Genomic DNA, 12,786 nt, shown 5'->3' on the forward strand with positions numbered 1-12,786 from the left:
CAAGTACTTCTGAATTTTTCTTGAGAATAGCCACATTTGCCTACACCGCTAGCAGCCCACTGGGGCCACTATATGGTTGCCCTGGGCTTTGTCCAAATTTCTAATTTTTGCCAGTATGATGAAAATAAAATAATATTTCATTTTTAAGGGACTCACTTTTTAAAAAATAATTTTTATTATAGTTAAACATATAAGAAATTTTGCCATTTTAAGTGTACTACTCAGTCTCATTAATTACAGTCATAACTTTGTGTATTTCATCACACCAAATACCATTGCTTTTTAATTTGCATTAGCTTCATATGCTTTTCCATGCCTTTACATTTGATTTTTTTCCTATTCACCATAAGAAAGGAAATTCAACTGGTAAAAGAAAAAAAAAAAAAGCTCTAAGTTCTAACATAGCACCATTGCTTAGGAGTCAGACAGCCTTGGATTTGAATCCTAGGTCTTGCTTTACTGGCTGAGTGATGTTGGGAAAGTTACATACTCTGAGTCTCAGTTCCCTTGTTTATAGAATGGAAATAATAGTACTGATTGTTCTAGAGTCTTCCAAATATTAAATTAGATGATAAATGTAATAAATAATAATATTAACTAATATGAATTATTTAATGTTTATTAAATGTGAGTTAATATTGAATACTATTATTAATTGACATTATTATTAGTTAGATGCTATTTCATCTGAACCTATGCTAGTGCAAAGAGTGGGACAGCTGACCTTCCGTGTGGCAACACTGTCCTTCCTACCAAAGGAGTCAGTGTCAGGATTTGGAGGAGGAAAAAACAGGATTGAAAAATAATAATTTAAATCCAGAGCCAGAAGGGGAAAGAAATAGGTTAAACAGCACTGAAACAATATTCTTAAGTAAGGGACAAGGCCAATAGGTGAGGATGGGGTACTCAAATGGAAGTTCTGTTCCCAGGCTGCGTGCGTGCACACTCCCCAGCAGGAGGAGGAATGGCTCTGTGCTGCCTCTGCCCTGCTGGTTCTGCCATACCCACAGACCCTGGAATCTCAAGGACGGCCAGATGCACTTTTGGGGGGATGGGAGTTCTGATTTTTTGAAATGCTGAGATGTGTTAACACACATTTTGGGTCTTAATCTCGTTGATTTGACTGATGGCACTGATATATAAATAACTCATGCTGGCAGATTTCAGTGATGATGTGAGAGACACACCCATCAGCAGTTTTACTGAAACTGAGTCAGGTTTTGCTTCCCACTACTGTTATCATGGATCCTGCTACTAGCAGCATAGACCTCAATCACTTCAGGAAGCTGCCAAAATGCAGAAACAACTCACGCAAAGCAAAACAAAGGAAAAGCACTCATATGTAGGAAAAGTGTTTTCAGTGCAAAACTGAGAATCCAGTAGAATAAACACCTTCATCCAGCCGTTTACTAGCATTTGAAAAAGAAAAATTAATTGCCCCTGCTTGAGTAGTTTTTAAAGCATAATTAAAAAAAAAAAAAAAAAAGCTTTTTCTATCCAACTGCTCCTCTTCCAGAATATCTAATTGTAGAATTTGCTTACTGAAAATGTGTGCTTTGGGTTAGAAAAGAATATTTAGAAATCCTTTAGCCAAAAAAGCAAGTGGGAGTGGAAATTTGAAAGAGGACCGCCTAATTCAGCACTAAAACCAGTGTGAGGAGCAGTGTGTGTGTGTGTGTGTGTGTGTGTGTGTTACAAAATGCGCTTTTCAAAGGGCTGAGAGGTGGATGGGAATGTTTGCTTAGCTCCTCTGAGAAGAGAAAAGGTGCTTGGACCTCTGCTTGTTTCTTCTTTAGAATAATTTGGATGGAATTTGTGATGCAGAAAAGCTTAAAGAAAAAGGGATAGTCATTCTGTGTGGTGGAAAATTTTTGCAAAAACTAATTCCTTTCTTCAAACAAGGTACGTCTGATGAATTGCTAAATTATGCATATAGTTGCTTTCCATTCATTATTATAAAAATGGTAAAATGTATTTGTCACTGAGAAACTAGATTACATACCTTACTAAGTGAGCAGTCTGTGTAAATTTTAGTTTCAAGAGAGTTGGGATGGAAGAGGGTGGAAGCATCCTCCTAAAAACTAGTCATATTTATATTTATATATGTATATATGTTTATCAGTTATAAACATTGTCAATATTAGGACAAAGTTTTCACTGTTTTTTTTTAAGCCAACTTAATGAAGGTTAAAATAAGTTGAAAAGCATGACATTTGTGTAGAATTTTTAAAGTAATTACATTTTTCTTGCTTTTTGCAACTTTGCTTCCTGTGATAACAATTGAACAATTCACGTATGACAGTGTATGAAAAACAGCGTGAGAAATGGGCACACAGATGCTAAATTAAAAGAGAAATTACTTAATGTGACTCTGGACCTCTCTCTTCAGGCAGATCTCAGTAGAATGTGGCTTAGATGTGCTTTTCTGTGTCTTGTTTACACTAGAAGTGTTTTCCTAGGCTGAGGGCTTCTGCTACTGATAAGCCCAAGAAGGGACTGGCATTGTTCAGTCGACCATTGTAGCTCAACTTTGCACAGGAAGACAGGATACAAAAATCTCTTTTAAGCATGATTTGTGTCAAACCAGTATAAACATGAAATAAACGCCTCAAGCCCAGGTTAAACAGAGAGGATAAGACTGAATATTGGACATGATCCTTTGCTCCAGACAACCCACAGCATCTTTGCCATCCCCAAACCCAGAGTGGAATTCAAGATTTTCTTGGGGTTTATTGTAAACATTAAACCAGGCATTCTTGGCTGTGGTGGTTGTTCAAAACTCTGTGTGCTCAGAAAATGGTATTTTGCCATTACGTTGTGTTGCAATAAATTTGGAAGTTTTGGTGGTAAAGTTCTGAGGTTGTTTTTCCTTTGGTCTCTTGGAAGATGAAACGCCCTGCAGCAAGACAGGATCAAAGGCTGTTTGTTTGTGTATTTTCTGTGTGTGTGTGTGTGTGTGTGTGTGTTAGCTGCAAGTGGTAGCTGCCCTTGTAGAAAAACTGGAAGTGCCCATCATTTATTTATTGAATTAAAAGACCGGTTTTGTTGTTGTTGTTGTTGGGTTTTTTTGTTGTTGTTGTTGTCGTTGTTGTTTTGTAAAAGGGCTTTTGTAGGACTGCATTTTTATTGCAGTACACTACTTTACCAGACTTATTTAAATGTATCTTACATCTCACCCCCAAAAAGGAAATAACTTAGAAACATTGGAAATGCTTAATATCTGTCCTGAAATAGTGTTTATGAGTGGCATTTAGAAGATCTAATTATCTTTTCCATCAAGTTACAGGTCACATGAAGAATAGGCTCTTTCAAAGAAATTACAGCAGGTTTGAGAATGGTTTGTAAATAGTATCGGGAGAACAAAAAGGCTTATGCTGTTCTCAGCTGTAGTTCCTGTAAGACACATGGAGTAGAGGAGAGCAGTGTGGTTTGACCCGATGTGCCAAACCAGGAGTCCTAAATTATAGGACCCACTCTGCGGCTACCTAGCTGGGCTACCTAGCTGGGCTACCTCGGGAAAGGTGTGAGACAGTTCTCCACTTTTTGTTTCCTGCTCTGAAAAATAGAAATAGCAAAGCCTGTACACCTTCTCTCCCAGGGTGGCCATAAGGCTTGATATTGATTCTCAGTTCCAACAAAGTTTTGAAACATGAAAACTTCTATAAAAATGCATTTTCCCATATACTCAAAAAAAGATTCTATTGGGAGGAGTCATTGGTCTTACAAAAAAATACTTCATATCCTCCAGATGTTCCCATTACATGTGTCCTCGTATACAGCCAGGTTTTAGCAACTATAGGTGCAGACAGAACACATGGGTCTGTTGGTCAAAGGAAGGGCATCTAGCTGTGTGACCTTGGGGAGGTGACTCAGCATCTCTGACCCTCATTTCCTCACATATGAAATGAAGAAGTTGGACAAGGTAGTCTCTATAGTCCCTTCTAAATATATAGTTCTATGCACGGAAACCTCTTCAAAGTCTAAACTGCCCAGGACAATTTCATTGTTGAGAATCTGCATATTACTGAAGACGTATCAAAACAAGGTTATGGAATCTATGATAAGTTTTAAATATTTATGTGTACCCAACTAAAGACTATAATGTATACAAAAATGAATTTTAACATAACTGTATTCTTCACAAGACAATTGAAGGAGATTATGGTGTGTGTGTGTCTTTTGCTATATATACATATGCATACATGTATCTCACCATAGCTTACTAGGGGGTCCAAGTTCCATGACAATCTTCTTTCAGTTTTCTGGTGTATTTCTGTGATTGTTTGCATGACCTCATGTGGAGACAATGTCAAATGTCTAAATTTATGGCTTTTCATGTAATGCCAAGACGAAATGTTGCTCCTAGGCTTTGGACTCTGTGGAGGCTGTTCGGCTGCAGGCTCTGTCATTGCTTAAATGTGTTAACTTTAGTCAACTACTTAAAAAAATCTGTGGGCCCAACTTTCTCATCCATGCAAGGGATCTGTTGTTAGTGCCTGCCTCACAGAGTTATGGCATAGAGTTGTGGCAAAGGGCTTCAGTCAGTGACTGGCACACTGTCAGCCCCCTAATATTAGCATGTATTTCCTTTATTAAATGTGACTGGAACGAAGAACCCAGATCAGCTGTGCAGCCATTCACTTGTAATCATTGTCAAGTTTTTTAAACACCAGCTCTTTGGATATGGGAAGCAAACAGATTTGTGGATTTCTGTGATATTAACATGATTATTAGAAACCAGTTGTCCGTTCTTTATCCAGAGGATCTGAGCTAATCAGTCCTTCAGCAAGTGATCAGCATCAGAGGCAGCTTCTGTGATGATTGTAATTTGAGAATGCCCAAAGGTCCCTGCCAAGCTTGCTGCCTTCAAGTGTGTCTCCTTCTGATCTGCAGAAGACAATGAAATTCTGAACCCCCTGAGCACAGCGCATGAGGAAGGGTACAGGGAAGCTGACAGTTTTTTACTGGCGAGGGTAATCCTTAGGCAAGAGGCCACGAGACAACTTCTGTTTTTGCAGAAAAAGGGTCGAGAGGAGCAGGAAACCAGGTGAAGTTAAGATACACATCAGAAATGACTTTTGATAGTGCTGGTCATTAAAATTTTAATTAAAAAAAAAAGACAGACATAAATCAGTCTGGGATCACCTGCACGAGGTCCTGTTTACAGACGAGAAGGTGAAAGGTTGAAAGGCAAGGAAAACCCCCAGGCGTGCCCAGAGTCACAGGTTCACAATGCAGCAAGGACTATTTTTGTTCTGTTTACTGCATTTTCCATGGTTACCTCATTTGTAAAATAAACAATTGTGGACACTGGCTTTAGAATTTATTTTTAATCAGCTAGAAACTCTTGGGCTTCAACAGACGGCAAACCTTATAAAAACCCTCGGAGACCATCTGAAACTCTCAGGGCTGCCTGGCCAGGGCACAGAACACACCAGATGATGCTTGAGTGGAGCCACCTATTAAAAACTACACAACATGTGGCAAACCTGCACATGCGAACTCCCCCCACACACAGATGTTGTGAGTCGGCACAAATGCATGGCCCCATTCCAGCCAATATCCTGAGGGACAAAGGTGACCCCAGGATCCTGGATGCCAAAATCCTTTCCTGAGTCAAATCTCTGATTCAGAATCTTGCGACACAGAAATATTCATTTTCTGTCAATTCCATTTAGAGAGTGTTTTTATGTTTTATTCTGATCTTATAGTTTAAAAGAAAGCTTATTTGGGTCCACTTCTAGTTTATATTTTTCACTAGATTTTTTTTTTCAGTTCTTTTTAAGAATCGAATACTACATATCATTCTTCAACCATTGTGACCAAATGGTACAACTATCGAAAAAATTTTTATGTCATCGGACTGAAGAGACTTACAAATCATTTGAGTAGAGGAGGATGGAACAAAAATATGGAATTGCTCTCCTTCTCCGTGTCTTAATCAGTGGGGTTACTATAACAGACTACCGTAAACTGGGTGGCTTAAACAACGAATATTTATTTTTCACAGTTCTGGAAGCTAGGAAGTCTAAGATCAAGGGTCTCCAAGACTCCTGTCTGGAGAAGGCCCACTTCCTGGTGCACCAAGTTCACCCTCTGGTTGTATCCTCACATGCTAGAAAGAGGGAGAGTCTTCTCTGAGGTCCCTTTTAATAAGGGCACTAACCTCTTTCATGAGGATTCCCCCTCATGAACTAATTACCTTCCAAGGGTCCCATCTCCTAGTACCATCACACTGGGGATTAGGATTTCAGAATTTGAATTTTGGAAAGACACAAACATTCCGTTCATTTGGCCCTAGAATAATTTAGCCAAATGGCAGCCACAAATCCACATGTTCTTGGTATATTTGGGCTACTATAACAATACACCACAGACTGGGTGGTCTATACAACAGAAATTTATTTCTATAGTTCTAGAGTCTGAGAAGACTAAGATCAAGGCACCAACAAGATTCTGTGTCTGGTGAGGAAACCACTTTCTGGTTCATAGATGATAAGGTCTCACTGCATCTGTGTGTAGTGGAAGGAGCCAGGGTCTCTCTGGTGCCTCTTTTATAAGGGTACTAACTTCATGCACAAGGGTGCTGTCCTGGTGACCTAGTCACCTCCCCAAAGCCCCATCTCCTAATTCTGTAACCTTGGGAGTTATGAGTTCTAAATATGAATTTTTTTGTCGGGGACACAAACATTCAGACCATAGTAGGTTCCTTCACTCAGAAATCCAAGAGTCAAATCATGGCTAACCTTGGACAGCATCTCACTGAGAGATTCAGCTAGTTGTTTTACCTCTGTTAGGTCCTAAACTAATGTTTGAGTGGGCCACATTTTATAAGATGGTGGGATGACGATGATGGTGGTGATCATGACGGTAGCAGCAGTGTATGATTAACCACTACTCCTGCAACAGCAAATTAACTCCTTTTCATATATGAACCCATTTAATCCTAACAGCAAACATATGGGTGGGTTGTTACTAACTTCATTATACAGATTTAAAAACAAAAAACCCTGAAGCAATGAGAAGTTAGTTAAGTTGTCTGAGATCACACAGTTTGTTACAGAACTCAACTTGAAATCCAAGAAACCTAATTCCAAGCTCACCTTCTTGGTCACACTTGGTTGCGGTTTTTCTGTCACTATACCAAATTAATCTTTGCCATCCTGAAAACAGCTCTCAAGCCAAGTCAAATTTCTAAGAAAAATATCCTTTCTTGCAAGTAGAGACACCTCAGTAATAAGCATGAAGGGAGGTTGGAGGAAGGAACTCACAGGAGATTTGGCGGGGGGCGGGGGAGGAGGATTTTATTTCTGTCATTCTTGGATAACCTTGTGATTTTAGAATCACTTCCCAGGTGGATAGGGAGGAGTTGACTTGGGCAGGGGGAGCTTGAGGAGCCTTCATCATGAAGCCCTCTGGGTGGCGTGTCCCCAGAAGGTTTCCTTTATCTTCACTAAGGGTAAAAAGTCAGCATCTTGTCACAGAAAGAATCACACTTCCTCATGACTCAAACTGCAGCAGAAAGCCACCGTCCCTGATAAGGGTCTCTACAGGGACAAGACTCCAGGAAAATTTCTCGAATTCTTTCCCTCAGTAGGAGGAAGGCTAAAGTTTTGTGTGGACTTGTGGCAAAATTTCATAAAAATCACCCTTCAGGGGATTTTGCATTTTTTTCTTCTCAGATTCAAAAGGAAGGGGGGGGGGCATTCCTGGGGGGGGACTCCTACATATAGTTTCCAAGGGATCAGGTCACTGGCATCTTAATGCTAAGTGAAGTCCCTCCCCCTGGGTTCCTTTGTGTCTCAGACAGAGAAAACATGCTTTGGACGTAAAGGCGCACGTCAACTTGCCCAGACTGGATTTGCTTGTACAACACAGCAAGTAAATCTGTGCCCCCAAAGGTAAGAGGAGTTTGGGAAGCAGAGATAATAGCATTCAATAGCAGCAACCACAAGTATTTATTGGGCCACCCCAGGTGCCATTAACTATTCTATGTACAGAACAGTTTCCATTTTCCTAGAGCACCCACACTGGGTCGCCTATGTGACCCACAGGGGACACATACTAGAAAAAAATATTTTGAAGCAGCCTGGTGGTGGTAGGGGCTGTGAAAAAAGATAAGGAAGGAAGATAAGGGGGAGACAGGAAGCAGAGAGATGGAGGTGATTGTTTGTGTTGCATGATTAGATAAGTGTCTGATAAAGAGACATTTAAACAGATTGGTGAAGGAAGTCAGGGAGTGACCTATGTGGGTCCTTGGGCAGAGCATTCCAGGTGGGGTTGGAGCCAGTGCAGAGACCCTGAGCAGTCCCGTGCTTGGGAAGGCAGGGGTCTGGACTGAATGAGGAGGACAGGTGGGATCAAAGGTGTATGCTGGACAAGCAGATACGGAGTATGTCCTCCCAGTGTCCTTCGATATCCCCAGAAACCTCCCACTGTCCTCTCTGGGGCAGCTCTCTCTCACCTCTGCTCTGGATGAAATCTGGCTTAGGTCCCTTAATATTTCAGGCCATGCTCAGTGTTTTTAAGAAGAAATTTATTATAGTCTACCTGAAACATTCTCACTATAGCCATTAATGTATATTACTAGCAAGCCTTTCTGAAAAATGGTGTTTAGAGCTTCAAGCTTCATTATCTACATCCAGGTTTCCTTTTTTGCTGCCTGATCTCCTGCCTTTACCTGTCTTACTTTGGCTTCCTTTTTTTTTAAATTTTTTTTAGTTGTAGATGGACACAATATCTTTATTTTTATTTATTTATTTATTTTTATGTGGTGCTGAGGATCGAACCCAGTGCCTCACACATGCTAGGTGAGCGCTCTACCACTGAGCCACAACCCCAGCTTACCCTGACTTCTAACAATGGTCTTTTCATGCCTCAAGTTGAAGTGGGTCCAGAGAGGCCAGGCAAAAGTGACAGAAAGGCCTAACTAGGCACAGCTATGAGCTGGCATCCAGAGTCCCCGAGCTTGTCAGAGTTTATAGCTGCTTTTTGTTGGCACTGCGGTGGGTGCCTGGCAGATTCTCCCACTTTGCTGGGAATTCCTTACCTGTATTTCTGCAGATGCTGTTGAATAAATCTGCTCCAGCTCAGAGTCTGCTGTTCCTCCCCCCAGCCCCGAACAACAGGCAGCCTGTGTCCAGCTACTTTTTGCTACTGTTTCCTCAATCCTCCAGGCTCCTCACTGGGGCAAATCTAAAGCCACAGGGGACAGACGCTCAGCAGGGAGACTCATGTGCCGCAAGCTCTTCCCCTCTTCTATAGAGAACTGAATCCTGTCCTGATAGGAGTCCACTGAGCCCCAAGCCCATGGGATACAACCATGTCAAACGGGGTTCCTGGGCGTCCAAGCTGAATTTCCAAAAGACCCAGAATCCCTGACTCACCAGCTCCCTCAGACTGTGTGACAGGTATGGAAAGTGAGAGGGGTAGCTTAGAGAGCAAGAGTTTCTATAAGAAAAGTTGTTAGCATTTTGCTTCCTTCTACCTCCTCCCCAGTTGCAGGAGGGGAGCTGGTGATCCCCTCACTCCCACCCTGCTTTAGGCAACAGTGAGAAGAGCTTCCGGGAGATGACCTTAGAATATGGAAGTGATTGGCACTGCTGTCTCCAGGCCTTGGCTGGAACTGAGACAAAGAATCACTTCACTGTAATATTCCATCACACTGTCGATGATAGTACACTCAAATGCTTATTTAAATGTTTTAAGTAGTATCTGTTTAAATTTAGAAATGTGCCTGTACATCATTTGAACATTTGTGAGGAAACGAATACTGTCAGTGTAGACCCCAAAAAGACTCTTGAAAACAATCCTTTCAACAGGGCGCAGTGGCACATACCTATAATCCCAGTGGCTTGGGGGGCTAAGGCAGGAGGATCTTATGTTCAAAGCCAGCCTCAGCAATTTAGGGAGGCCCTAAGTAGCTTAGCAAGACCCTCTCTCAAAATAGAAAATAAAGTGGCCTGGGGATGGGTTTAATCCCCTGTACCTCCCCCCTTCCCGCTCCAAATCCCTTGACCATATAACTAAAACAACTTTATTATACAATGTATATATTTCATAGTCTGCAACTTAATTAACCATTGTCAACCAAGTATTTCAAAAAGGCTTTGATTCCGGGTGCAGTGGTGAATGCCTGTAAACCCAGAGGCTCAGGAGGTTGAGGCAGGAGGATCATGAGTTCAAAGCCAGCCTCAGCAACTTAGTGAGGCCCTAAGCAACTCAGTGAGATCCTGTATCTAAATAAAATATTTAAAAAGGGCTGGGGATGTGGCTCAGTGGTTAAACATCCTTAGGTTCAATCCCTGGTACCCTCCTCCCCCCCCCCCCGCCCCGCAAGAGCCTATGATACATAAATAAAGGTAAAAAGGAACCTAAGCTGCAGAGTGGGATTTTGTGGTAGTAAGTGTTTGAGGGCAGAGAGAGAATTTTGATTCCACTCCAAATTCATCCTATAGCCTTAGACAGCTCACCACTGTTCTCTAAGCTTCAATTTACTGCTTTGAAAAAGTGAGCATAATATTACTTACCTGATAGTATTACCATTATAATTAAGTATGATCACATATATGCAGTGTATAGTACAGAGTGAGAATTCAGTAAGTGATAGCAGTTGCTGTTACTGGAGTGGACTCTAAACTTAAACCCTTCCATGAAGAGCTAGATGCAGCGGTGTGCACCTGTAGTCCCAGCTACTCAGGAGACTGAGGCAGGAGGATTACATGAGTCCAAGAGTTTGAGATCAACCCAGGAACATAGAATCCATCTCAAAAGAAAAAGAGAGAAGGAGGAAGGAGGGAGGAAGGAAATTTTCCAAGAACAGCAAAATTTCCCATCTCATTTAACAGATCACCAAATAACAGAGTCACATCGTCAGGAGGGACATGCAGGAGGGTCTGAAGACTCCTTCAGAGCTAGAAATGGTCCCCAGGAAGGGCTCTGGAGTCTGAGGCTGGAGAGCGTGGTGTGTTGCTTCTAAATGACTCTGCTTCTTCTGATCCTTGGAAATGTCCAGGACTTGGTCCCCCACAGCCCTCAATTCCTCCGCCACAGTCACTCCTCCACACTCTCCACACCCTCCACTGTCCCCAAGCCTCTGGTTGCTGGGATTCAAGAATGTGCTTTGACCCCTAAGCCCCACCCCCCACCCCCGTCTGTCTCTGGGCAGCTAAGGAAAAGCTGGAACCCTGTCATCTGAGAGGAACCCATTCTTTACCAAGAGGCAGGCGGAAGGGAAGGCACAGACCTTGCAGACACACCCTCAGCTTCTTATCTCAGCTGGGAAGCAGGCCGGACCTGCAAGTGTTTTTAAAAACTGTGCTTCGGAATTGAAGGCAGACCAAAAAGTACAGAGTGTCCACTCTAGTCGAGGCTCTAGGGATTACAGTTAAATTGAACCAGATACCCAGCTCCAAATCCACAGTAGATGGTCTTTGGCAATCACAAACCTCAAAGCCCCAGGGGAAGAACTTGCTGGGAGGAGGCAGGAGCTAATCCAGTGTCAAACTCATTAGGTAAAGAAGTTTCTGATGAAAGGAATCCATCTTCCAAAGCTCCATGAGAATCTTTTAAACTGTACTCGGTTTCCAGAGTAACCCAAAGAAATAATCCCAGCCCACCTCATCTCAGAGGTCCTCACCTCTTCCACACATTGACTGCTCTTTGTGCCCCCCCCATTACCCAGGATGAATAACTCCTGGGAGGAGTCCTAGAGAGGGGCCTGCCTGCAAACCCAGTATTTTTTCCCCACTGGCAATATAAAATTCTAAACCACCACTTCAGAAATGTAATTACTGTTTGCAGTCTCCCTAGAAATCACCATTGGTCAAAGCCTTTGTGGATGTGGAAAGCATTACCATATGTCAGGTTCCTAACGAGGTACAAAATGATGGTCTGAAACACACACACACCAAAAAAGGCTTTCCCTTTTTGGTCTCCTGACTTGTAGAAACATGCCACATGGATCAATGGCACAGGCATATATCAGTCATTGGACACATGCATGAACCCTTTAATCCACCCAGGGCCTTTGCTATAGGATTTTCTCTGTCTATATGCAGTGATCAAAAGTGATCTTAAAGGAATAAATCCATGAGTAGTTCACCACTCTTTCAAAAAGTACAGATGACACTTACGGGAAGGTCCTAGATGGGAACATCAGGAAGCATAACGTTCCCATAAATACACTGGGAAATAAACATTCTCACAAATCAGTTTTTCAACCCTGGCACGGTTGACATGTTGTCCTGGGCAATTCTTTGTTGCCCAAGGGGCTGGCCTATGTGCTATGGGATGTGAACCCATACCCCTGTCCTCTACCTCCTCCATGCTAGTCGAATCTGTGTCCCCACCCCACCCAAGCATGACAACCAAAATGTCTTCAAAATTGTCAAATGTCTCCTGGTTGTGAACTACTGTCATCAGTATGGGGAAACTTCCCAGCAACATCTGACAGCATAGTTTCAAGGTCACCCATAGCATCCTGAACCTTCTCAGGGGCTGCCACAGCTCATAGGATCCCTCTCCACACCTCTTCCCAGAGACTGGCTTCAGAATTATGTTCAGCCTCTCTAGGGACATCCCCCCACCCCCACCCCCGTTTTTGTCTTTTGACCAAAATACAGCCACGTGTGTCCTTTTCATTTAAAATGATTTCATTTCACTACTCATCATTTTAGGAAACAGGATATAACTAAAACAACAAACATGAAAATGTTTTAATCAAAGCTGTAAGGAGCAGAAACCCACTCAAACGGGCAAAGGTGAAAGGGCCCAGAAACATCTACG

The 12,786-nt window shown here is 42.2% G+C and overlaps 1 protein-coding gene across 2 annotated transcripts in view; it reads left to right on the plus strand.

Annotated features, from left to right (window-relative positions):
* The first annotated feature begins 1,675 nt into the window (after positions 1-1,675).
* The window catches only part of Vit (vitrin), a 113,081-nt gene continuing 101,970 nt past the window's right edge, over positions 1,676-12,786 (plus strand). For both annotated transcript variants that reach the window (XM_046441708.2, XM_046441709.2), the window contains exon 1: positions 1,676-1,902. The gene's annotated coding sequence lies outside the window, so the exon portion shown is untranslated. The remainder of the gene's footprint in view (positions 1,903-12,786) is intronic.

This window comes from Marmota monax, unplaced genomic scaffold (genome assembly GCF_021218885.2).
Source record: "Marmota monax isolate L192 unplaced genomic scaffold, Marmota_monax_Labrador192_F-V1.1 WCK01_AAM20220418_F8-fsc00010, whole genome shotgun sequence".
Taxonomy (NCBI): domain Eukaryota; kingdom Metazoa; phylum Chordata; class Mammalia; order Rodentia; family Sciuridae; genus Marmota; species Marmota monax.